This window comes from Macaca thibetana, chromosome 4, assembly GCF_024542745.1.
Source record: "Macaca thibetana thibetana isolate TM-01 chromosome 4, ASM2454274v1, whole genome shotgun sequence".
Lineage (NCBI taxonomy): Eukaryota > Metazoa > Chordata > Mammalia > Primates > Cercopithecidae > Macaca > Macaca thibetana.
In genome coordinates, this window is record NC_065581.1 from 27,575,515 (window position 1) to 27,601,005 (window position 25,491).

Sequence of the window (25,491 nt, forward strand, 5' to 3'; positions counted from 1 at the left end):
GAAGTTTCTAGTGTTCCACTTCTGTGAATTTGGCCCAGAAAAATCCACAGAGAAGGTGTTAAAGTCAGAGAATTTATCCTGCATCCCTCAGGAAGCCCTAGAACCAAACAAAGCTCTCCCTAAAGGGCTGAAATCAGGCCATGAGGGTTGTGGGGGTGACGGAGCCGTGTAAGCTCTCTGGTTTCACAGGTTTAGGTCACTGCTGACAGATTCAATTACTATGGGAGGACATTTCATTCATGTCTAATTTTCATTCAGTTGGATGATTCTCCCAAATCCGTCATTCTTTACCATAAGTTTACTCATTGTTTTAGATTTACCGCAAGGCACTTTCCCCTGGGAATTTTTCTGAGACCACAGTGAGTTAGGTATACTTCCTGTGTTTTGATTTGTCATACTAAAAATCTTAAAAGTATGAATTTCTACATGAAATGAAGGTAAGATCGTTTATTTTATTTATTTATTTATTTATTTATTTATTTATTTATTTATTTATTTTGAGACGGAGTCTTGCTCTGTTGCCCAGGCTGGAGTGCAGTGGCGTGATCTCGGGTCATTGCAAGCTCTGCCTCACGGGTTCATGCCATTCTCCTGTCTCAGCCTCCCTAGTAGCTGGGACTACAGGCGCCCATTACCACACCTGGCTAAGGTAAGATCTTTATCTTAACAATCTAGGTCTTAGATTTCACTGTATGGGCATTAAACAAGTGTTTATTTCTGTATAGCCTTTTTGACGACTACCCAGCAATTCCACTTCTACGAATGTCTCTCAGTGAAATTCCAGCTTAGCTCTGTAGTGGCTTCATAGAATCTAGTCACTGCAGCAACTTCAGGCAGCAGAGAGTTGGGGTAACCTGCATGTCCATCACCAGAATGAGTAAATACTGCAGTGAATACAAGTTTGTATGAAGTTTCATGTTCTGCGGGAGTCACAGCTAATGAAGCAGATGTATATATACCACAACAGGTGGAGTTTTCAGTGCAAAGTAAAATCTAAGAAACAAAATATATATCAGGATGTACAGTACAATACCAAAATTAAAATTACAGAGTTACACAAAATACAGTGGGTGAGGCAGTAGCTGAATGACTAATGCCAGAGGGAATGGTGGCAAATTGTGTGAGGAGGGGAAGAAACTAAGTTAAATTATCTGACTGGCATGCTTGCCACCTCTTGGAAGACACCTGATTACACTCAGTCCCCTGCCGTCTTGCTGGCCAGGAAGATAACTGGTCACAGGTGGTCCCCTCACCCCACCTCATTCCACAGTCTCTTATGGCAAAGCGTTTCCTTGACAGAAAATGCTAAAGGTCTCCAAAGCCCCTCCCTTTGCATCCTGGTTTCTAAAAAGTCTTTTTTTTTTTTGTAATCAAGAGGTTAATGTTTGGGTGTATTGGAAGGATACAGAAAAAGGCATAGGACAGTATGGACAATGGTATTGAAATAAAATTCCTCCTTATTCTGCCTGAAGTTTCCTGACATGATGACATGGTATTTGTGAGGATTTGGGTCACTGGGCGAAAGCCTTCCTTTGTCTTGAATCATGGATTTTGGGTATTGTTGGTTTTGATAAATGGAATACAGAAGGAAAGAAAAAAAGGGCCACAAATATGAAAATGCTCTAAAAGAAAAAATAGTTTCACAATACTGAATGCAAGCCATTCAGGAAATGTCCATTTCAAATTTTAAAGATAGCTCCTAGGTGTATGGTGGTTTTTGTAATGTAGTGGTTGTCACGTGTGCCACCCACGCGAAATGGAAACTGGGCAGAAATATTCCCTTATGGGTCTCTCTCTCTCCCTCTCTCTCTCTCTACTTCAGCTTGGATAATTTCTTGTTTCACTAAACTCAACTCGAGTTAAGGGTGTGAATACAGAGTTGTTCTAAAAGGAGTATCATGTGGGTCCCTATCTTTGCCCTGCCCCGGGGGTTGTAGGTGGCTTGACTATGCAGCTTCTAACTTGGCGTTAAGAGACTAAGGTCTCTTAAACTCAGGTCTGGTGCCTAAAAAATATGTCTTTATTCCCTTACAGGTCTAGGGGTCAGAAATCTGCAATCAGTTTCAGTGGACCAAAATGAAAATGTCAGACAGGGTTTCTAACACCCTCCAGAAGTGCCAGAGGTGAAGCAGCTTTCCTTGGTCTTTCCAGGTTCTACAAGGACACTCCTTGGCTCATACCTCCTCCTCCCATTTTCAAAGTCAGCAGCTTAGTATCCTGATTCAAGATCACATTGTCTTCCTTTTCTTTGTAGCCAAATCTCCCTCTGCCTCTCTCCTCTGGTGACAATGGCTGGGGTCTTGACTTGCCAAGGTAACTGTCGTTGGGGAGCAGAGAGTGGGATCCGCAGTGTTCTGGTGACTGTTGGGATCTGGGCGCGAGGAAGGAGAGTGGCTCTCATGATTCTCTGCATTCTCAGTGCCCCGTGGCCCGTACTGGTCATTTGGGTATAGTTTTACTGAATTTCGCAGATCTGGAAACATAGAAGGGACTGGGTCTCCAAACTTGGACTGCCCCTGGCCTGAAAGGTCTGGGCTCAGGACTCCGAGCTCAAGTCAGTCTGTTCACCCAACCCCTAAGCCACTGCATCCAGGTGAGGAGTTGGGCCCGAGCACCACAGCGCAGGTAGGGTTGGTAAGAGCCAAAGACTGGAGTCCCAAGGACTGTGGGGCTGGGCTGGTGGGGCCACTGCTACCACCTAAGCAATACAGGCCGCCTGGAAGACCGAAGGCGGAGTTCGCTGATGCGGAAGCCAAGACACAGGGCAGTAAGAATCCGCGCCATTTCTTGTGATGTCACCTGAACCCTTGGCCGGTAGGTGCCTCTCATCCATTTGAAAGACAGGGCTTCAGCCACCGGCAGCTCTGAAAGAGTTTGAAGAATTTATTGTTCACAGATGGTATTTAAATGGACTTATTTCTAAAAGTCACATTCCTTTATTACCTATTTGTTATTAGAAGTACCCATTTTCATATGTGTTTAAAACTATTTGTGTCTCAAATTCTAAGGAGATTGATGCACTCCACTTTATTCTTTTTGGCATATGTTTTTACTCATAAATTAGGTTAAACTTCATACTTGTTTAATAAAATTTAGTTATTTGGTTACATTAAAATATTTGTATCCAGATAAGAAGTCTCTTCCTTCTCCTATGCTTTTTTGGAATTTAGAGCATATCTGAAATAAAATTAATTTACATTTTATTACTAATTGATTATATGCCATCAATTAATATTATTTCAACTGTCCCTTACTGTAAGCCAATTAGATTATACCTTTTTTCTTTAGTGTTTTTGGATTTATTAGTATTGATCTGTGCTATTCTGTTATGTTTTTTAGTTAAAGAAAAATTATTCATGACACTAGCTAAACATGGTAAGGCAGATTTTATTCAAGGGACTACTATAATGGAGTTTTGCAGTAGGGGAGATCAGGCTTAACTCCAAATACAAAAGAACAAGTGAAGGTTTATAGCAAAGGTTCAGGGCGGGGGTTAGTGGCTGAAAAATTACTGAGAAGTAGGGTAATTCTTTGCTAAACTGATCTAACAGATTTTTTTTTTTTTTTTTTTTCTAAAGACAGGCCAGGAAGGCCAGGCACCGTGGCTTACCCCTGTAATCCCAGCACTTTGGGAGGCTGAGGTGGGTGGATCACCTGAGGTCGTGAGTTCAAAACCAGCCTGACCAACATGGAGAAACCCTGTCTCTACTAAAAATACAAAATTAGCCAGGTGTGGTGGCACATGCCTGTAATCCCAGCTTCTCGAGAGGCTGAGGCAGGAGAGTCGCTTGAACCTGGGAGGCAGAGGTTGCAGTGAACTGAGATTGCGCCATTGCACTCCAGCCTGGGCAACAAGAGCAAAACTCTGTCTCAAAAACAAACAAATAAGCAAACAACAACAACAACAAAAAGCCAGGAGGCCAGGGTAATAAGATATCAAGGTGAGACATAAGGAATTTGATAAAATATCTAGGGTGATCAGACCAAGGGTGAAGATTTTTCACTAAACTTAGCAGGATTCTTGCTAAAACTAGAATAAGTGAACCAAAGAGAAAAACCCATGGTCTGGGCTTTCAGTACTTACAAAGGAGGCTGACTAGAGTTGGGTCAAGAAGGTCTTTGCCACTTTATGCAAGTAACTGAGTTTCCTTTAATGGTGGCAATCTCAACATTCCCTTGGAAAATAAATCCACATCTGAAATGTGAGTGAATTTAGATAAATCATATTCAGAAATCAGACACCCATCAACTCGCAGCTGCTCCAGCATATGAGAGCTGTTCAACAGGGACATGTGCAAGTGGTGGTATCCCCTCCTCTTAGGCCTAATCTGCCTGTGAGGTTGGGGATGAACAGGGGCCCAGTCATCTGTTTGCAGAAATGAAACCCTAGGGTGCAGTCAGAGAGACTTTTCCTCCGCTCTTTTGTGGTACTTTGCGCCATCATCATTCTGTGGGTTCGGTCCTCCAGGACATGCCTGAATATAAGGTTCTCACATGCCTGGCCCTCATCTGATTAAGGACAGAAGTACAGGGTCCTTCTTCCTGATCCACCCAGGTCTATTAAAGTTCAAGCTAAAAACCCTTTCCCAGAGAAAGCCTCCAAGTGCCCCCCAGCACGGGGGCAAGGAAGAGTTTAATGTACAAGGGGTGAGAAAGAGGGTGGGGAGAGGAGAAATTGCCTCCCCCAATCTCTCCTTCCCCATGGGGTCCCTTCTGCATCCTCACTCCTGGCATTAGAGACCAAGGGGACAGAAGCTGGGATAGGGCCCTGGATTGCCTTCCCTAAAAAGATGTCCTTCAAAGCTTTGCCCAGTGCATCCTGTTGCCCCTGAGGTATATAACCCAGGGTGGGTTACCTTTCAGGGTCCCTTAGGTGTGGTGCAAATGGGGAGCATGCAGTGGAGACTGCATCCACCCTGGCAGTTTTCTTGAACCTTGGGGGACTGGCTTGCTGTGCATCTTAGACTTCTGTTGTCTCTTACTGCCTATCTGTGAATAATAAACCTGATTCATATAACTTGTGGCATGTGAATGTAGTCTGTCTCATCTGACTGAGGCAATTAGTAAAACTGCAGCCCAGGATGCTGTGGGTGGAAATGTTCTGATTCCCGGTGGTTAGCACAGTGATGATTTTTTGCTATTCTTCATGCAGTGAGAGTTCTCCTTTGGGACAGGTAATTAGTGAACCTGCTTCATAAAATTGGTATAGCAGTAGGGTCTGGTCTGACAGAACCATGACTTATGGGCTAAGAGGGAGGGGCAATGCCCTTTAGTACCCAGTCCAGGGCAGAGGGCTGCAGGAGCCAGACATGCTTCAGGATGTTTTATGGGGAAGGAGGAATGATAAGTGGGACATATGTCACCTCCCCACAGATGTGAATGAGCTGGCTGCATGAATTGAGGCAGAGAGAAAGGAATATGGAAACAGAGGAATGTGCAACTCTGTCCTCTAGCTTTGGGACACATATGCGATTGCTCATTCTCCAGGATGGAGATCTTGGGAAATGGATACTCAGACCCTAAGACACCCAAGAGGCTATAAGAAGAGTCTCTGAGGCACTTAAGAAGGAATGAATGTGCATGACGCAGCCCATCTTTACCCAGCAGTGCAAGAATGTTGGGGTAGCTCAGCAAGAAATCATCAAAATGCTCTCCTTCACAGAAAGACAAATTAGTGATCTCAAGGACAGCTATGGGCAAAAACCAAGAGAAGACATGTTTTCTTGGCTATCTCAGGTAGTTGATGAGGAGTGGCAGAACATTCTGCTGTCATGAAAAGAATGGCACAGCCTGGGTAGATTGGCTCACAACCCAGTGTTGCAGCAGATGTTCAGGGTGATCCAACGAGCCATGGCTATAGATCACCATGCCCACAACCTGGAATCTTTTCTTATTTGGTTGGTGTCTAGCATTCTAGGCTCTTTTCCCATCCAGGGTGGTTTGCCTAACCTTCCATTGTGCCCTTGGCAGTCAGGACATGAGGCTGTCACAGCCTTGTGCAGGGTGGCCCCAGGCTGATGGCTATCCAACCTCCAGAAGGGAGAATTGGATGATACAATATTATCTAGTTGCAATATTGATGATTTAATAGACCAGAGCCCTTGGCCCTGGCATAACCAATTGATTTTACTTCTTCCCCTTGGAATAGCCTTTGGCAAGGCCATTGAAAAACTTTATCATACTTTGCTAGCCTGGCAGCAGAATGGGGATCAAATTTGACAAATTTAATCTGACAATTAAATACAAAAGGCTAACTTGGGAGGAGGCAATCCAAGGGCTGATAGTGGGGCTGCCTCCAAGTGCCCCTACTCCACAGACTTATTTAGGTTCCTAAATAAGAGGTTGATGGCCTCCCCACATCTGATACATGCTACTGGAACCAATCAGAGGGAGGCCCTTGCAGTTTACAGAATCAACAGGTGCCAGTCATGCAGGAGGACTAGCTTGTTATGAATCTTAGGCTTCTGTTGTCTCTTGCTGCCTATCTGTAAGTAATAAACTGCTTTATATAACTTGTGGTGTGTGAGTATGTGCTGTCTCACCTGACTCAAGCAATTGGTAAGACTGTAGCCCAGGAGGCAATGGGTGGAAGCATTCTGACTCCTATTCCTGATGGTCCACATAGTGATAATTTTTGCTAATGACTTCATTTTTGAATCCATTTGATATCCTTTGGTCTTCATTTTACTTGCCTTCTTGATATTTACACTTCCTAAAACATTTCCCATGGCATCAATGACACCAAATCCTTTTTTCCTTACAAATTCTCTCCTGTAAGGCCAACCGCAAGCTTTAAAAGATGACATTTTTCGGCCGGGCGCGGTGGCTCACGCCTGTAATCCCAGCACTTTGGGAGGCTGAGGCGGGCGGATCACAAGGTCAGGAGATGGAGACCATCCTGGCACACACGGTGAAACCCCGTCTCTACTAAAAATACGAAAAAAAAAAAAAAGCCAGGCGTAGTGGCGGGCGCCTGTAGTCCCACCTTCTCCAGAGGCTGAGGCAGGAGAATGGCGTGAACCCGGGAGGCGGCAGAGCTTGCAGCGAGCGGAGATCGAGCCACTGCACTCCAGCCTGGGCGATAGAGCGAGACTCTGTCTCAAAAAAAAAAAAAAAAAAAAAAAAAAGACATTTTTCAGGGCTGGGCGTGGTGGCTCATGCCTGTAATCCCAGCTTTGGGAGGCCAAGGCGGGCAGATCACGAGATCAGGAGTTTGAGACAGGCCTGGCCAATGTAGCGAAACCCTGTTTGTATTAAAAATACAAAAATTAGCCCCATTGCACTCCAGCCTGGGCAACAGAGTGAGACTCTGTCTCGAGAAAAAAAAAAAAAAAAAAAAAAAAGCAATTTTTCAAGTGTTAGTCTTGGCCCTTTTCCCCCTCTCAGTTTCCTATATAATACCTCACTATAATTCCTTGTTGGCCCTTCAGTTTTATACTATCTCCTCTCATATCTGCAGTCCAGAACTAGCCTGAGGCTATTCCTTATATCCTATTATCCTACTCAAGCATCTCTACTTGAGTTACCCTGTACCTTAAATTCAACATATTTGAAACTGAGTACTTAATTCCCCTACCCCCAAAAAGGATGGAAAAAAATGTTACCCTCTCACTATTGTTTTTTATTTCTCCATTTATATATTGCTGCATTACAAACCACCAAGACCATAGTGGCTTAAAACAATAATAACATCATTTTGCTCCCTGATTTGCAGTTTGGGCAGGGTCAGCTTGTCTTTTCTCCACATGGTGTCAGCTGGGGAATCCACTTTTGAGTTGGCTCACTTGTGTGGTTGGCAAAGTGGAAGTGGCTTTTGCATGGGAGCTCAGCCAGTGCCATGTACAAAGGGCTTTGGTTCTTCTCTGTGAATGTGGAAAACCTGATGGTACACAACCTAGGCTGCTGCACTGGTGTTTATTACCGTCATTCACTGTGAATGAACAGTGGGAGGCGTGCATATCTTTCAGAACTGCACATTGATTCCTGGAGAGCGATCTTGGGTTGTAGGACTTTCAGCTGCATGATTAGGGAAACACAAGCCACAGTGTAATGGGGCATGGGAAAAGGCATATTATGCTAACATTAGTCAAAAGAAAGCTTGGAGTAATTTTAATTTCAGACAATGTAGACTTCAGAGCAAAGAAAATTACCAGGAATAAAGAGTGGCATTATATAATAATAAAAGGGTCAATTCTTCAGGAAGATATAACAATCCTTAAAGTGTATACGTTTGTAATGGGCTAAACCGTGTGTCCCCCTGCCCGGCCCCCCACAAATTCGTATGTTGAAGTTCTAACCCCCAATATATCAGAATATGACCATGTTTGGTGACAGTCTTTATAGGAGTGATTAAAATGAGGTCATTAGAGTAGGCCCCTTCCTCCGTCTCCCCCTCTCCCATCCTTTTGGATTGGGGTCTCACCATTTTGACCTCATTTAACCTTAATTACCTCCTTAAATGCCCTATCTCCAAATACAGTCACATTGAGATTAGGGGTTTGGCACAGGAATTTTGATGGACACAGTTCAGTCCACAACAACCCCCATCCCTAAGTTTCCTTAGCTTTAAAACAGATAATAACCGGCAAGACAACATAACATGAAGTGATTGGCAGACAATGTGGTGCAGCCTCCGGATGCTTAAGGCGATGAAAATATAATTACGTCTGTCTGCATAGGTTCGAACCTGCCGGCTACAATCCTGTCCTACGTTTTGACAGTTGTGAACCGCCCGCGGTGCATTTTCAGACGAGATCGGGCGCGTTCAGGGTGGTATGACCCTAGACGCGCGGTGCATTTTCAGCCTCCCTCCTGGCCTATACCCGTCGTGCACACACAAAGCAATCCTTAACTAACCTCATCCTGGCCTCTTGATTTGTAGAATCTTCGCTGAGGGGAGGAGGGCCTTACTCGTGATGTGTAGGAAGAGCAGCAACCAAAGGCTTACGTGAGAGTCACTTTTCAAAGCCATTTCCAAACACCTTTTCAGCAAACGAGAACCTGCTGGCGAGTTACCTGCTTGTGTCGCTCCTTCCCCGCAGTCTCCACCAGGCGGCGCGCCCCAGGAAGCCGGACGCCTGCTCCCGCAGGCCGCGTGCGTTTGTGCAAACTCAGCAAGGCCTGGCAGCCTTGGAAAGCAGGCCTTTAGCAAGCCGCGAAAACGCAATTGGGTGCCAGGGTTACTCGTTGCATTTGTGGTAGGCAGAGCTTTCCTTCAAGCAGCCAGAGGAAAGCTCTCTGAGGGTGTGTAATTAGGGTACGGTAATTAGCATATAATTAGGTCTTGGGTAGGGCATGGGTCAAATCCAGCGCCATGTTGGACCCAGACGGTTTCAGACAGCTTAGCCCCCATCCTGTTTGTTAGGGTGTTATCAGCGCAAGCTCTTCCTTGTTCTTGTAGCTAATTTTAACAGCTCCTTTAGGAGGTGTTAGGAGCTTAGGAAAGCTCTCTGAATGCTTAGAGGAAAGCTATGCCACCACTACAGCGCTAAGGATATCGCCCAAGCTCATTGCTAAATGTCTCTTGGGAAAAAGCTCCTCATGATTTGTAAATTAATGACCTGCAGGTCCCCACATGAACACGAGGAAAGGGACTTGCAAGGTAGTGGTGAAGAAACATCAGCAGGTCCATTTGGGGTTCTCATCGGGTATCTTTCCTGATGGTGGGATGGGAACTTGGGGCCCTGTTGTAATTCCAGATCTGGGAAACTGCTGATTCCTCCCTTCCCCCAACTCTCCACACCATCTCCTCACCACTGTCTTTATGATAATTGTTCCATGGTGCATTAATTCTTTCCCAGTCTTGTCATTCAAACATTTATGTTTCCTGTAAGTACCATTAACAGCTTCTTCTGAACTGGTTTCTCTAAAAATTCTTCCTTTACCTTTCTTCTGAAGTGTCGGATCCTTTACCTTTTAAAAACGAAAGCTAGGTCTGGTGGCTCATGCCTAGCAAGACCTAATCTCTACAAAAAAAAAAAAAAAAAAAAAAAAAAAATTAACCAGGTGTGATGGTGTGGGCCTGTAGTCCTAGTTACTGGGGAGGCTGAGGTGGGAGGATCACTTAAGCCCAGGAGGTCAAGGTTATAGTGAGTTACAATCGTGCCACTGCACTGCAGCCTGGGTGACAGGGCAAGACCCTGTCCCCCCCCCCCAAAAAAAAAAGCATCCTGATAAACATAGACATGAAATTGAAACATACGGGTGAAGGATGATAGATCTATGCCTCAGTCTTCTCATCTGTAAGACAAAGACAGCCTCATCACTTTTAACGGAGGTGAGCAATAAGTGAGGTACACCACTGCATATTACATGGCAGATGCTCAGTCTCCTCCTTCCACTTCCTCACTGGTTTTCCTGTGAAGAAAGGAGGTCCATGCAACACAGACCTAAACCCCTTTGAAAGGAAAAGAGGGCATTTGGTAGAGGGGAGGGGAGGAGTCCTGGCTTGTGGGTATAAAAATGTTTTTCCACTCAGATTATTTTCTGAAAGAGGCTGAGATCAGGCACCTAGTTTGCAGCCTCCTGAGTCTCTGGAGGGTTCATGCTAGTGGAGTGAGAGGGCGGGGGGAACAAGGAAAGTGATAAATCTCATCCCTATTTGATAGGAATGCTGGGTGGTCATAAGAGAAACATCAAGCAGTAATTTCACATATCAGCAAAAAAGGAGCTGTTAAAATTAGTTACAAGGACAAGGAAGAGCTTGGGCTGATAAGACCCTAACAAACAGGATGGGGGCTAAGCTGTCTGAAACCGTCTGGGTCCAACATGGCACTGGATTTGACCCATGCCCTACCCAAGACCTAATTATATGCTAATTACCATATGAAATTACACACCCGCCAAGGCCCTGACAGATTGAACCTGCTCATATTTAATATAAAAATGGGTGGCATCTCAATTTTATGAAATCTTCGCCTTTCCCCCAGAAAACCTCATGATTAGTCCACCCTCTAATTATAAGAGCCCATAAAAATAGAAAACTCAAACTCTGTTGGTCATGACTCGTTCTCACGAGCTCACCTGCACTTCCCTAAGTGTGTACTTTTGCTTAGCAATAAAAGCTTCTTGCCTTTGGCTTCATTCTGACTCCCCCCTGAATTCTTTCTTACGAAGGTGTCAAGAACCTGGAAACTGGCTGGGGCTGGGGCTGGGGTCTCACTGGCTTCTGGAAACCCTTCTGGGCCCTCCGGCAACACCTGTAGTGTAAGCAGCAATTCAGTGCTGTGATGCCTCAGTCCCAGACCTTTTCCGCACCAGGGACTGGTTTCATGGAAGACAATTTTTCCATAGACAGGGGTAGGGGGGAGTGGGGAATCATTTCAGGATGATTCAAATGCATTACATTTATTGTGCACTTTATTTCTATTATTACATTGTGATATATAATAATTATACAACTCACCATAATGTAGAATCAGAGGGAACCCTGAACTTGTTTTCCTGCATAGATGGTCTCATCTGGGGGTTATGGGAAACAGTGACAGATCATCAGGCATTAGATTCTCATAAGGAGTGGGAAACCTAGATCCCTCAAATGGGCAGTTTACAATTGGGTTAGAACTCCTATGAGAATCTAATGCCTCAGATGATCTGACAGGAGGTGGAGGTCAGGCTGTAATGAGAGTGATTGGGAGTAGCTGTAAATACAGATGAAGCTTCACTGGCTCTCCTGCTGCTCACCTTCTGCTGTGTGGTCCGGTTTCTAACAGGCTACCAGGAGGAGGAGTACCGGGTCAGTGGCCCAGGGGTTGGGGATCCCTGCTGTGATAGTTAGTACCCATGGCTCCAAATCTAGTGGCCCCAGGTCAGGTCCTAGTGGGACCTGGTTCATTTTTGCTAGTACCCATCTTGTCCACATGAACCATTCCAGCCAGTTTTCTCATGCTCTTATTCTGGAACATCTTCCTAACCCCAGTATATCTGCCTCAGTGTCACAGCCTGTTTTTTTTTTTTTTTTTTTTTTTTTTTAAGAGAAGGAAAAAACAAACAAACAAATGTAAATGAAATTGCTGGAGAGTAGTGGCCACTAATCCTATGCCTGACCTGGAACTGGAAACACAAGGCTTTCCTGAAGACAGAGAAACTCTGAATAAACGGGAAAAGCAAGTCGGTGAAAAGAGCAAAAGAAAAGTTTCAGAAGGGACTTTGTTGACATAGCACAGGATGAAAGAGTATCAAAGGTCTCTGTTTGGGCCCTTGTCTGGGAAAGCCCACATTCGCTGAGTGAGAGAAAGCTGTTCGCAGACATAACACCAAAGGGTTAGAGTAGGAAGCCACTTTTCATGAATTCAACGGCGGGGATAGGGGTGGGGGTAAGGTGGAGCTGCTTGGGTACACCAGGTGCCCGGAAAGCTGCAAAGGGCATTAGGTCAATATGCAAAAATACTTCTAGGTCAATATGCAAAAATACTTGTGATAGTTAATACCCATGTTGGGAAAGAAATTTTCTTGGGGACAGGAAACAAAGCCAACTGACTAATATACTCTCTCTCTAAGGAGAGTAAGTCTGACTTAATGCCTTCCTCGATTCTCTCTAAGTAAGGGTTTGTGAGGGCTTTGCTCGACTTTCCCCTGTTTCTGCTCCTGAGCTCAAAGCAGCTCTTGAAGAAAGAAATGTCATGTTTTGAAGCATGTTTGGTAGATTGGGAAAGGGCAACTCACCATTTGAAGGGGATTGTTGGAGTCAACTGGTTCTAGAGTGAGCTGATCTTAAGAGGCCAAGAGGAGAAAGGAAAAACCGGGAAAGAAAGAGTGAAAGAAAAATAGAAAGATGTAAAGCAGTGTGACAAAAATGGCTGATCACTTACATGATAAATAAGAAGAGTAAAAGTGACATTTCACCAGCAGAGTGGCGCAGCGGAAGCGTGCTGGGCCCATAACCCAGAGGTCGATGGATCGAAACCATCCTCTGCTAAGGTGGCGGCTTTTTTTTTTTTTTTTCCTTCTTGAGGAATTATCTTCCGCGGTTGTGGGGAGAAGATGGCCTCTGTCTCTCTCTCTCTATATATATACATACGCTTGATCTCTTAAAAGTCCTTTCAGAGGCTGTATCTCACTTTTAGATATGTGTTCAGCATTTTCCTTCTCCTTTCTCCAAATGTTTGCATAATTCCTTTCTCACTCATTTCAGAGGAAAGGCATATCTTACTTGGGAAGAAAAGGTGACAATTCCCATGTTAACTTCCAACAAACTACCTATCTTCCAGTGAATAGAAAATACACTGAGGTTGAATATAATTTTATATTTTCTCGCACTCCAAGGCAAAACACTGTTACAGACTTTTGCTGAGACCATTGGTTATTGTAAATCATTATTGTCTTTTTGCTTCTATGGGAACCTCCTGCTTCTTTTCCTCTTTTGTTCATTTCTATGCATTATTTATTAATTTCATTTCATGTACTGTGAATTCTTCTCTAAAGCAATCTGTTACAATGGCCAAAAGACATCTTTTATACTCTCCTCCTTCCATACTTATGGAAACTAGACACATGGAATGTTATGAGAAAGAGAAGCAACAATGAAGTTAAATGTAAAATGGTTGATTCTACTTTGATAGATTAAAAAAAAATGTAAATGGTAGAAAACATTGGGGTACATTTAAAGCATTATGTGAATCAGAATTCCATGGGCAAACTCAGAAGACCAATAATCTTTATTTTGTCTGCTTACCTTCTAGAAGCATTTTAACTAACTTTAAATGTCCAGGAAAGAGATTGGTTGAATAAACTGTAACATGAACTGAAAGAAGAAGCTCTATGGGGCTACAAAAGAGATATAATTTCTAGCAGATAGTGTTAAGTAAAGAAAGTGCAGATGAATATTATAGTAGGCTACCTTTTCTTCAAGAAGGAAGGGGAATTAGGAAAACATACACATACCTGTTTTTCTTTATGAAAAGAAAACATAGTGAAGATAAACCAGAAAACAGAGAATCTGGTTACCTAAAATGGCGGTAAGAGACTTGGGGGAAATAGAGTGCAAGGGATATGGGATGCCACTTCTCTGAGTTTACCTTTGTTATACCTTTAACTTTTGAAAGCGTGTGAATGTTTTACTTTTTTTTTTTTTTTTTAACAGAAGAGGTTCTCTGTGTGAACATGTTGACTAAATTCAAAAGGGTTATAAAAGGTTTTTTGCTGCTTTAAAATTTCTGAGTCATCATTTTGGCAAAATAAATAACTTATGGTAATCTGAATTCCCAAAATCAAACATCAATTTCAAAAATCTCTACCCTGGCATCTGGCTTTTTGAATACTTCAGCAGGCCTCTAAAGTGTCCAGAAAAGAGAGGTAAACAGGATTATTTGACATGTTTAGGTACATGGGATTGCCAAAATGATGCTCAATCTTCTTTAAGCTATATTTTTGTAACACTAATATATATTTCAAAATTGTATAGGATTTCTAAAATAGTATAAGCTATTAATTATAGTTATGTTAAGTTATTGTAAACTGCAGAAACAATGAAATTTTCTCGTATAAAGCTACTAACCCAAGTAAACAAAAAATTAATTAAATATCAAGAAAATAATTTCATGTTAAACCAACTAATACGGAAGTTGTTTAAAATAGTTTATAACCAATGCTTGATGCCATATTCCTGGGAAAACAAAGTTCAGGTATATTTGGTCACATGGTTGGCCATTTAAACATTTTATAAAGGAATTTTATTCATTTGTTATTTTCTTTTTCTGTTTTTTTTTCTTTTTAAATGGTTTTATTTTATGTGCAAATAATGAACAGATGTTATACCCATAAATTTTACTTTCCAAAAACAGGAGCTTTTTAAAATAAAATCATGTAATAACTTGTAAAAGACACTAGGATTCCTCTGCTTCTAGATCATTGCTACGTTAGAAAAATAAAGTGTATTCCACCAGGAATCACAGGTTAGAACTGAGTATTCTCCAAACCGGAAATTCTAGAGTGCAGTGTCACTCCAGGCAAAGATTATTCAGTTCTCATCCCCAACATCCACAACTACCTATCAGAAGGGTTAAACCAGGTCAAAACAGTCCAGCATAATTAGGTGTCATTAAACAACGTCATTATGCTCTTCTAAGATGCAACTAAACCAAAACAGGAAATACTAAAATCAAAGTAACATTTGACACTGTCATACAAATTGTTAGTTCCTTGTTGTAGCCCCCCTTCTATAACATTAATAAAGGGAATATTTTACTGCAAAGAATATTTTATTTTATACATCACTAGCCATGAATTGTTGCCATTAGTTATTATGCAAATGCTGCCTCGTGTCATTATCCAAATGGCATAACCATTTTGCATCCACAATTCACTTCTATAGTTAGAAGTAGAATTTTCCTGATTTACATATGTACATCTGTCAGTGAAGATTTAACACTGAGATGCAATCTAACATTCGTAATATCTGGTGTTTTGCAGATGGCAATGTAGGAAAGATATGTTTTAATCACTTTTCATTTAAGTGACCTTATGTAAAAAATAAACTAATAATTTAGCAGTTCCAAGTCTGTAAAGGACATTTTCAAATGTACATAAAAGAAATGGTTACAGAGATTTTAAGAAGCATCTTCCGTGTCTACATCCTCTTGTAACTGCTGTACCATTTTCTCTTCCAACTGCTTCCCTTTGCCTGCAAGAGGGGCTTGAATAAGATGGATGTTTGCTTGACTTCTTCGATATCCTAAACTTTCTGTAGCTCTTTATTTTTATTCAATCTGTTCATTATAAATTTAGCTGAGCATTTCTGTTTGATCTCTTCAACTCTCTTCATTGCATCAATAGTTTTATTCCATAGCTCTTGCTGGTATTTGATAGGTTCATTTCTACGTTTTTCAAATTCAAATGAATTATCCACTGTAAGCTCTTTACCAGCTGCTTTCTGGAATGCTTTGATCCACCTAACTTGGCGAGATTGCACTTCTTTTTAAGGTGTTTATGACATTTAGATTTACAAAATCTGAACACCTTGCAATCATTGTGGATGAACATCATGCCGTGACCAGGGTAGATGGGCCCTGAACAGAAATAACACTTCTCGATACACATGTTGAACCTGCATGGGTCCCCACCAACCAAACACCAAGCTTGAGAGCTCATTTGTTATTTTCAGTGCATGCTTTCTGGTTGTATTAAAGGTTTCCTATGCAAGAGGGCTGATGCTGTAACAGTAGATTATTATGCTACAGTGTATTTTCAACAGGTAAAGAAAGCTTTTTATGGTTTGAATCTTCTAGAAGCATCAGAGAAAGACTGTTCTTGCCATTCACACTACAACAAAACTTTGGGACCTTGAACTTTGAGTTCATAATCTCACAACTGAGAAGGGTCCCTCCAAGCTCTTGGAGCTGTGTACCCACTGGAAACCTTAAGATAAAACTAACCAGAGAAATTTCTCCCAAGAAGAGGATGACATCCTTAATGTGAACAGTTTTTCTCAAGTTCACAGATTTAGATTTCTACTGTCATGAAACTTATCTTTGAATATTTTTTTCTTGCTCATGCCTCTACAAAAAATAGAAGTGGAAAAGGTGTCTGTTATGGGCACTTATGGTGTATACTCTTATTTGTGAAGGAGTTTATAGCCAGCTTTTTACATGGATAAACTTATACTTTGATAGATAAAAGATGAAGGCCCAATGTAGGTAAGAAACTTTCAAGGTACATGCTTTGCCTCATAATCAAAAACAAAACATTGGTTCACACCTCTTAACCCACATCATGGGTTAAAGAGAACATTGCTGGAAGGCCTTCACTCTTCTAAAAAGACATCATTTGTTAGGTCCTTTTTCTATGGTTTAAAGTAAAAGAAGCAAGCAATGATTAGAAATATATCCCTCACAATAGGTCTTATAGCAAATTCTACTGTAAAGGCTATAGTTACACAATAGACTCTAAATTCTCTTGTGAAAGTTATGACAGAATTGGCTAAACAGAGAAGTATCTATGCAGCTGCCGGCACTTGTGGCCTATGGAGAAATACATCAAATGAAGATTACGTGGAAATTCAGTGGTAGAAGATTGACAAAGAAATTGCTCAGTCAAGTGGGTAAACTGTTTATCTAGCTGATCCTTTGATCTATTTGATTTTAGGAGGTTTGGTTTATGGGGACCTTGGGTGAGCAGCACACTCCAAACTCTTGGTATCATCCTCCCAATAGTCATAATAATACTCTCCCTGGTGCACTGTATTCCCTCAAAGGTTTTAAATGCTTGTATGCAGCCATCTCTAGAATGTCAAATGGTCTTTCTTCAACTGGAATAATAAGAGCTGAAGGAAATGTGCAACTATGAGGCCCCTTAACCTATGAATGATATACTGAGACCGGTGGCCCAAAATGATGGTAACTGAGAGTGGCGCTAAGGCCCCAAGTTTTGGTTACACTGTCACCTAACTGAGAACCTGACCAAAAAGGGGAAATTTTTTTAACAAAATTCTGGGAGGCCATTGTTTCGGACTAGGCTTATACACTAGGCCCCAACAAACCAAACCAAACCAAAATGGAGTCACTTCTGCTAAGACTTTAAGGAAACACATAGATTCTAGAACAAACCAGGTTTTGTTTTTTCTCCTGCAAATCTCTGTAACAAACATTTCTGAGAGCATAGATATCCACCCCTGAAGTTCCCATTAAATATTTTAACCAAATTCATTTCCTCTTGCTTAGAAACCACCAAGCTTCAGATGATCATGAAACAAAGGTTCCAGCCAGCTCCATGTGAAGACACCACCCCGGCCATCAAGAAGCTACCCTCCACTAGACAGAACAGGGAGAGAGTTCCATGATCCCCAATAGGTAGGGGCTACACTCCAAGGTAGCATGAAGCAGTTACAGAAAAAAGACCATCAGTCCCTCTGCCTCCCATAAAGATTTATGGGGATCACATCTCTCAGGGAGGAGATGAGACAGGAAAATAAGGTCTGGAGGAGGGAACATAAGGCCAGTTCATACTTCAGCTATAACAGGAAATATCCTCTCCATAGGGCACATGCTGTAAATGACTTTGTAACTTTACCTCATCTTCTCTGTTTACATAGGACTTCCAAAATAACAAATAGAATTCTCCAGGGGGTAAACTCCCAAAAATTCTGTAACTGGGGCCTTTGAGCCGCTGTTCAGGCCCGCTCCCACACTGTGGAGTGTACTTTCATTTTCAATAAAACCCTTTATTTCTTCATTGCTTTGTTTGTGCATTTTTGTCCAATTCTTCATTTGAGATGCCAGAACCTGGACACCCTCCACCATTACCAGTTACCTAAAATGGTGTTAAGAGACTTGGGGGAAATGGAGTGCAAGGAATATGTGAGGCCACTTCTCTGAGTTCACCTTTTGTTAGACCTTTAACTTTTGAAAGCGTATGAATATTTTACCTTTTTTTTTTTTTTTTTTTTGAGACAGAGTCTGACTCTGTCACCCAGGCTGGAGTGCAGTGGAGCGATATGGGCTCACTGCAACCTCCCCCTCTCAGGTTCAAATGATTCTCCTGCCTCAACCTCCAGAACAGCTGGGATTACAGGCACGTGCCACGTCACCCGGCTAGTTTTTGTATTTTTAATACAGATGAGGTTTCACCATACTGGCCAGGTTGGTCTCAAACTCCTGACCTCAGGCGATCCACCCACCTCAGCCTCCCAAAGTGCTGGGATTACAGGCATGAGCCATCGCACCCGGCCAACCTACATTTTCAAAAACTAATATTAAGGATGGGGAGTGGAGAAAACTAAGGTTGAAAGCAAGTTAAAGCAAATGAACTCAATTTTATTCCATATTATGACTACATGGAAAGGAAAAGAACATAATTTGTGGACAGGGCATTTGACAGTACACCTTCACTCTTTGGCCAAGAGAGTGAGGATGGTAGGGGGACAGGGGTGTGTGTATGGAGAAATGCAAACAAATCTTTAACTCTATTTATTTGTTTGGTTAGTTGTTACAACTACCTACTGAATCTCTTTTAATGGATAATTTTTGTTAGTAGATGGGCAAAGCAATTCCAAAACTATCGTACATGTATTATATGATAGAGCAAGTGAGTAAATATGCTAATCTTGTTGGAATTAGGGGTTTCAAAAGGGACACATAAAAATATAGAATGGGAGAATGTAAGAAAGAATCCTGAAGAGACTAATGGATAGAAATGGGAGGTATGGAAGTGAGCTCATGATTTTTTTTTTTTTTTTTTTCCTGGAGACGGAGTATCTGTCACCTAGGCTGGAGTGCAGTGGCACAATCTCGGCTCACTGCAACCCCCGCCTCCCAGGTTCAAGCGATTCTCCTGCCTCAGCCTCCCCAGTAGCTGGAATTACAGGTGCATGCCGCCACGCTCACCTAATTTTTTGTATTTTAGTAGAGACGAGGTTTCACCGTGTTGCCCAGGCTGGTCTCGTGCTCCTGAGCTGAGGTGATCCATCCGCCTTGGCGTCCCAAAGTGCTGAGATTAAAGGCGTAAGCCACCTCACCCAGCCGAGCTCATGATTTTTAAAATATGTGTATGTACTTGTATGGGCATGAATACATGCAAATATGTGTGTATATGCACATACACATGTGTAAGTACATATGATTATATGTGTATACATACACATGTATTTCCTAGGTTTTTCCATTAAAAGGACCAAGAAGCAGATATCATAGAAGCAGTTAATACACTAAGCCCCCAGGTATTCCTCTCTAATACTCTTACCCACTGAAAGAAATCAGGAAATTACTGAGAAATGACTGAATTTTGGGCTGGGGCAGGGTAGATGCAAATTAAGTCTGGAACAACTTGTTATGCAGAAAATAAGAACATGTTCAAAAGAATGATTGTGGCACTTTGGGGGGCCGAGGCAGGCGGATCACAAGGTCAGGAGATCGTGACCATACTGGTCAACATGGTGAAACCCCGTCTCAACTAAAAATACAAAAAAAAAAAAAAAAAAAATTAGCCGGGCCTGGTGGCGTGAGCCTGTAATCCCAGCTACTCGGGAGGCGTGAACCAGGGAGGCGGAGATTGTAGTGAGCCAGGATCACACCACTGCACTCCAGCCTTGCGACAGAGTGAGACTCCGTCTCATTCCAAAAAAAAAAAAAAAGAATGATGGTAGCAAGCTACAAGGATCCAGAAGCCACTCGAAGGGTTTTCCACTATGAGCAGGTATAGGCAAAGCGACCTCCAAAGGCCCAGGGAGCTGGGAGGCCAAACAAAGGTTGACAAATCCAGTTTCTCAGAAAGAAACATTTAATAAGGACTTACAAACAGAAGGCACATCTTGGGCTGCAGCCCCAGAGGGTGGATCCTACACTTGCCCTGCAGAAAGTATCCTTTCTATTGCAATCTTTTAGGGTAAAACATGAACAACTGATCACACCTCAGACTGTCTTGCAAAACCCATGGCCACTCGGGAAGTTAAATAAGCACTTTATGAGGGGTTATTCATGCTACGTACATTGTTTTTGACCTTGCCGCAGAATGCCTTGGTATGCAGGAGTCAAATATTGGTCGTTATGACTGTTTTGCTTCAAGATGGCTTTACTCTTGCAAGGCAAAGGCTATTTTCCCAAAAAGGGGCTCTCCCTAATTAAATATGGGTAAAGTTGAACACCAATATAATTAAGGACAATAATGAGTTATAAACCACTGGGGGAAAAAGATGTTGTGAGTCCATATCAAGGATAGGCATTTAAGTGAAATAGAGAAAAGGGAGGACTCTTACTTAAAACAGAATGTTGTGTGCAGACTAGCAAATAAGTAGGGAAGGCTCCAGGGAGCACTTTAAACTTTGATGATGCTCCCCTAACCTGCTGCATCTCTACCCTCAGTCCTCACACTTGACTTCCAAGCAGGAGCTACGGTGAATTTTTTTTTCTGCCCAAACTCCATGTTCTCCTCCTTTTCATTTTCTACCCACAACACTCTTTAGCCCTCTCCTCTGCCCTCACTTTACTTGCTTTACTTCAGTGCTTATTCCTCTGATCTCAACTTAGACTTTAGTGAGACTTCTCTGGCTTCCATGATCTCAGCTTAGCTGCCTCCATCTATGATTCCTCAGCACCCAAATTGCTGTCATCATAATACCACATGTTTTAGTTTCTTTTTGATATCTCCCTCTTACCCTCTAGCAAGTTCCCCCAGTGCAGGGACCAGTCTTGAGATCTTGTTCCCTTTAGAGTCCCCATTGCTTAACACAGTGCCTGGTTCAGGATAACAGTTCATCAACACTTTGCTGGGGATAAGACTTTCACCTAGTTATGGTCTTCACCAGAACCCAGGATGGCTCAGTTTTACCTTTTGCCCCAAGGCTGTCTGCACTGGTTGTTCCCAAATTTCTTCTGCCCATTCTTCCTTCTTCACTAATCCCAACCCTGCTTGCTTTTAAAGAGCTCATGTTTAACCATGATTAAAATAGAAGAACTTGTGGAGTCACTGAACCTTTCTTTTGCATGGTGGGGATTGAATTCATGATGGAAAAGTTTCTAGTTCACATCATTTTTGGCCAGTGGCCTCTGGAGAAAGAGATCCACAAGTGTGATTATATATATATATATATATATATATATATATATATATATATATATATATTTTTTTTTTTTTTTTTTTTTTTTTTTTTTTTTTCTGATACGGAGTCTGGCTCTGTCGCCCAGGCTGGAGCGCAGTGGCTGGATCTCAGCTCACTGCAAGCTCCGCCTCCCGGGTTTACGCAATTCTCCTGCCTCAGCCTCCCGAGTAGCTGGGACTACAGGCTCCCACCACCTTGCCCGGCTAGTTTTTTGTATTTTTTTAGTAGAGAGGGGGTTTCACCGTGTTAGCCAGGATGGTCTCGATCTCCTGACCTCGTGATCTGCCCGTCTCAGCCTCCCAAAGTGCTGGGATTACAGACTTGAGCCATCGCGCCCGGCTGAGATTCTATATTTAGTTGTATACATTTAGTCATTAATTGCAGAGGCCTCATCTTCTGCTTCAGTGACCAGCACCTGGAGGAGTTATCAAAAGTTTGTGGAAATGAATGGAACATTTTGAGGCCTCACCCACAGTAAGCAAAGACTTATAAGGAACGTGTTTTCCATTATCCAGCCATTTCATTCCCAAGGCTTCACAAAGGAGAGCTTGTCCTCTCAGTAATCCTGACTCCTTTCCACTTCTCAGAAAGACTAGGTTCTGCTGCCCTCATCGCTGCTTTGCTCAAGGGAAAGTCTGGTCAGGGCCTGGGAGGTGCAAGGCCCTGGTAGTGCAAGTAGACATCTTTCTGAAAAGCTGTCATTGTCACATTGCAGGTCATGCATTGTCGCATGCGCTGCATTTGGGAAACTGACCTTTACTTCCCCAGGCCACACCAGCTGGGATGATTTTCACCTTTGGTGTTGGAAAATATTTTTCATGTCTTGTTAGTTTTAGACGAGAAACAGAATGAGGTCTCCCCATGAAAGTCTGAAATCTTCCCATTTGTTAGGATCATTCCCTTGCCACCTCCAGGGTTTTACAGTTTGGAATTCCAGGAGGAGAATTTTCACTGTCTACTGCTTCCGTGCTTGCAAGTCATGAACAATTCTTAGCCAGCCTCGTTCTGGGTTTGGTTTGCTTAGAAACTCAATGACGGAAGCACATTCTCACCTGTGCTATTCAGATGAGCTAAAATCCAAGACTTTCTCAAGTGTGTGTTTCTATTTGGGGCAAACTTCATGCAGAAAGTCTACATTCTGCAGGGAGTGTTTTTTTGTTTGTTTGTTCGTTTTGTTTCGGTTTTGTTTTTGCCCACTAACCATCTGAGTTCACAAGGCGGTGAGCCTTCTTACAAATGAACTACATTCCCCAGCATCCAGGTTTTCATTTTAGTTTTTAATGATAAATCAGAGGCAATATAAAATCAGAAAAAGCTCTCTCTTTAGGAAATAAATCAGCTTATAATTACATGTAAACCATGATGCTTCCTCAAAAGACCTAAATGCTTTTGAAAACCAGTTATGGTGGTGTCAATTTCATTTGAATGCTTATAAGCAAAAGGAATTTAGGAACTAGAAAACTGATTAGCAAATTACCAATCCTGTTGAAACAGCAGTCCCAAGTAAAGTTACTTTGAGCTCTGTCCTTTCATCAGTGATAATTTTTTTTCTGCTGCATTTTCTTGGCATTCATTGTAAAGTTACAGGAATTATCTTGTCAAATTGTTTTCTGTGAGATTGTATTATCAATCAGAATCGGATAGGTTTCCGTTTTTGTTTTGTTTTTTTTTTCCAGACAGATTCTCACCCTGTTGCCCAGGCTGGAGTGCAGTGGCACGATCTCGGCTCACTGCAACCTCTGCCTCCCGGGCTCAAGCTATCCTCCTGTCTCGATTACAGGTGTCTGCCACCACGCCTGGCTAATTTTTGTATTTTGGCAGAGACAGGGTTTTGCCATGTAGCCCAGGCTGGTCTCGAATTCCTGAGCTGAGGTGATCCACCTGCCTCGACCTCCCAAAGTGTTAGGATTACAGGCATGAGCCACACTCCTGGTCTCACAATCATATAGGTTTTCAAATGTCATCAAGATTTATAAAACTTGGGCTGGGCACGGTGGCTCACGCCTGTAGTCCCAGCACTTTGGGAGGTCGAGGTGGGCAGATCATGAAGTCAAGAGATCGAGACTATCCTGGCCAATATGGTGAAACCCCATCTCTACTAAAAACGCAAAAATTAGCTGGGCTTGGTGGCACGTGTCTGTAGTCCTAGCTACTCGGGAGTCTGAGGCAGGAGATCGCTTGAACCCGGGAGGCAGAGGTTTCAGTGAGCCGTCATCGGGCCACTGCACGCCAGCCTGGTGACAGACCGAGACTCTGTCTCCAAACAAACAAGCAAACAAACAAACTTGTCCAATAACTGTGCATAATTATAAAATTGGTAGCGTTCACCTTTGGCCCTGTCTGAAAATTAAAAAAAAAAAAAAGATAGTGAAGGCAATGGGTGTCATTAATTGTACTTATTGTCATCCTTTCAGATGTATCACAGTTTAGAATGAAATTTACCCACACAAATTCTTAGATTCATGCATACTATAAACACATCCATGGAACTTTAGGATTTGAAACTGCCATTTAATCTGTAGGTCTTTAGCTACAAGTCATAAACAAGCTTGCTGTGATTCTAGTGCTTCTGACAGTTTCAAACCTTAAATGTAGTCCTTCAATATACTTAAAAAGAGCACAAAGACAATATTTTATCATTGGTTTACTTTGTGCATAGGCTGGAAAGGAAATAAAGAAAACAAAACAGGGCTAATGGAAGAAATAGAGAAGGAAAAGGGAATAGTGGGACAAGGAAAAAGAAAAATGGGAAGGCCAGACTGCCCTTGAGGTATGGATCATGAAAATCAAAAGATGTCATTAAGAAATTAACCCTTGTTTTCAAATTAACCATTGTTTTCAAGATTAAGCTTTGTTATACAAACTTGAGCTTTATCGTATTTCCAAATATCTTTTTTTCTTTTAAGAAAATTTTTATCTTTTAGCTTGGCCCAACTTTGGGACATATTCCAAATAGCTCAAATGAATGCCAAAAGTCACCAAGGCCTGTTTGTGACCTATTGTTGTTTTCTGGATCTCTTCAAAGCCTGCAGGGTTCACCAAGGAAACTCTGCTGTGCTTAATGGCGCCAACATCTTCATTATGAGTAGGGTAACTGACCCCTGGGCCAAAGCATTGGAATCCGACTCCTGGGGTTTCTGCACTCCAGGCTACTGGTTCATATGTAAGCTCATCAACAGCCTAATGGGTTCTTAGTTCTTTACGGGAAACTGGACACTACAAAATGGAATATTTGAGTCTTCAACCTCTTCCTCTTTATCTCTTTATTCCCCGTGCCTGAAAATGTTGAATACTATAGAGGACGAATGCTTTGGGGATATAAAGTGTATTAAAAAAACTAATCAAAAGATTCCAGGTTGCAGTGCAGTGGCAAGATCTTGGCTCACTGCAGGCTCAGCCTCCCGGGTTCAAGCGATTCTCCTGCCTCAGCCTCCCTAGTAGCTGGGATTACAGGCGCATGCCAACATGCCTGGCTAATTATTTTATATTTTTAGTAGAGACAGGATTTCACCATGTTAGCCAGGATGGTCTCGATCTACTGACCTGGTGATCCACCTGCTTCGGACTCCCAAAGTGTTGAGATTACAGGCGTGAGCCACCAAGCCCGGCCCAAAGGTGATTTTAAAATAAATTGTGATGGCACAGCTAACTTTACCTATGAAGGAAAACAAAGGTAGATCTCTCAAGTGTGTAAGAAATTCAGTTTCAGATAGATTACTGATTTAAATACAAAACGTAAAACAACAAAACATGCAGTGGAAATTAATAAGAGAACTCAGAAGAAAAAAAATATTGACTTGGAAACTGTTACATAAGACATATTTGAGCAAGAATGGCTTAATAAAAATATGCTTCTATGAATGTCTACAAAAATCACAATAAAAATACAAATCATCTTAAATCAAATGTACACAAATAGGAAATTTACAGAAAAAAATGCGTTTGAAAAATAGAAACAAAAGAGT

At 42.1% G+C, this 25,491-nt stretch overlaps 1 non-coding gene and 1 pseudogene across 1 annotated transcript; one reads left to right on the forward strand and one right to left on the reverse strand.

The window, feature by feature from the left end:
* Nucleotides 1-12,844: 12,844 nt before the first annotated feature.
* On the forward strand, nt 12,845-12,916 carry TRNAM-CAU (transfer RNA methionine (anticodon CAU)). Its single transcript has one exon. It is a non-coding gene; the product is annotated as a tRNA-Met (tRNA).
* Nucleotides 12,917-15,545: 2,629 nt separating this feature from the next.
* On the reverse strand, nt 15,546-16,093 carry LOC126953510 (probable ribosome biogenesis protein RLP24; annotated as a pseudogene).
* Between the last annotated feature and the right edge of the window lie 9,398 nt (nt 16,094-25,491).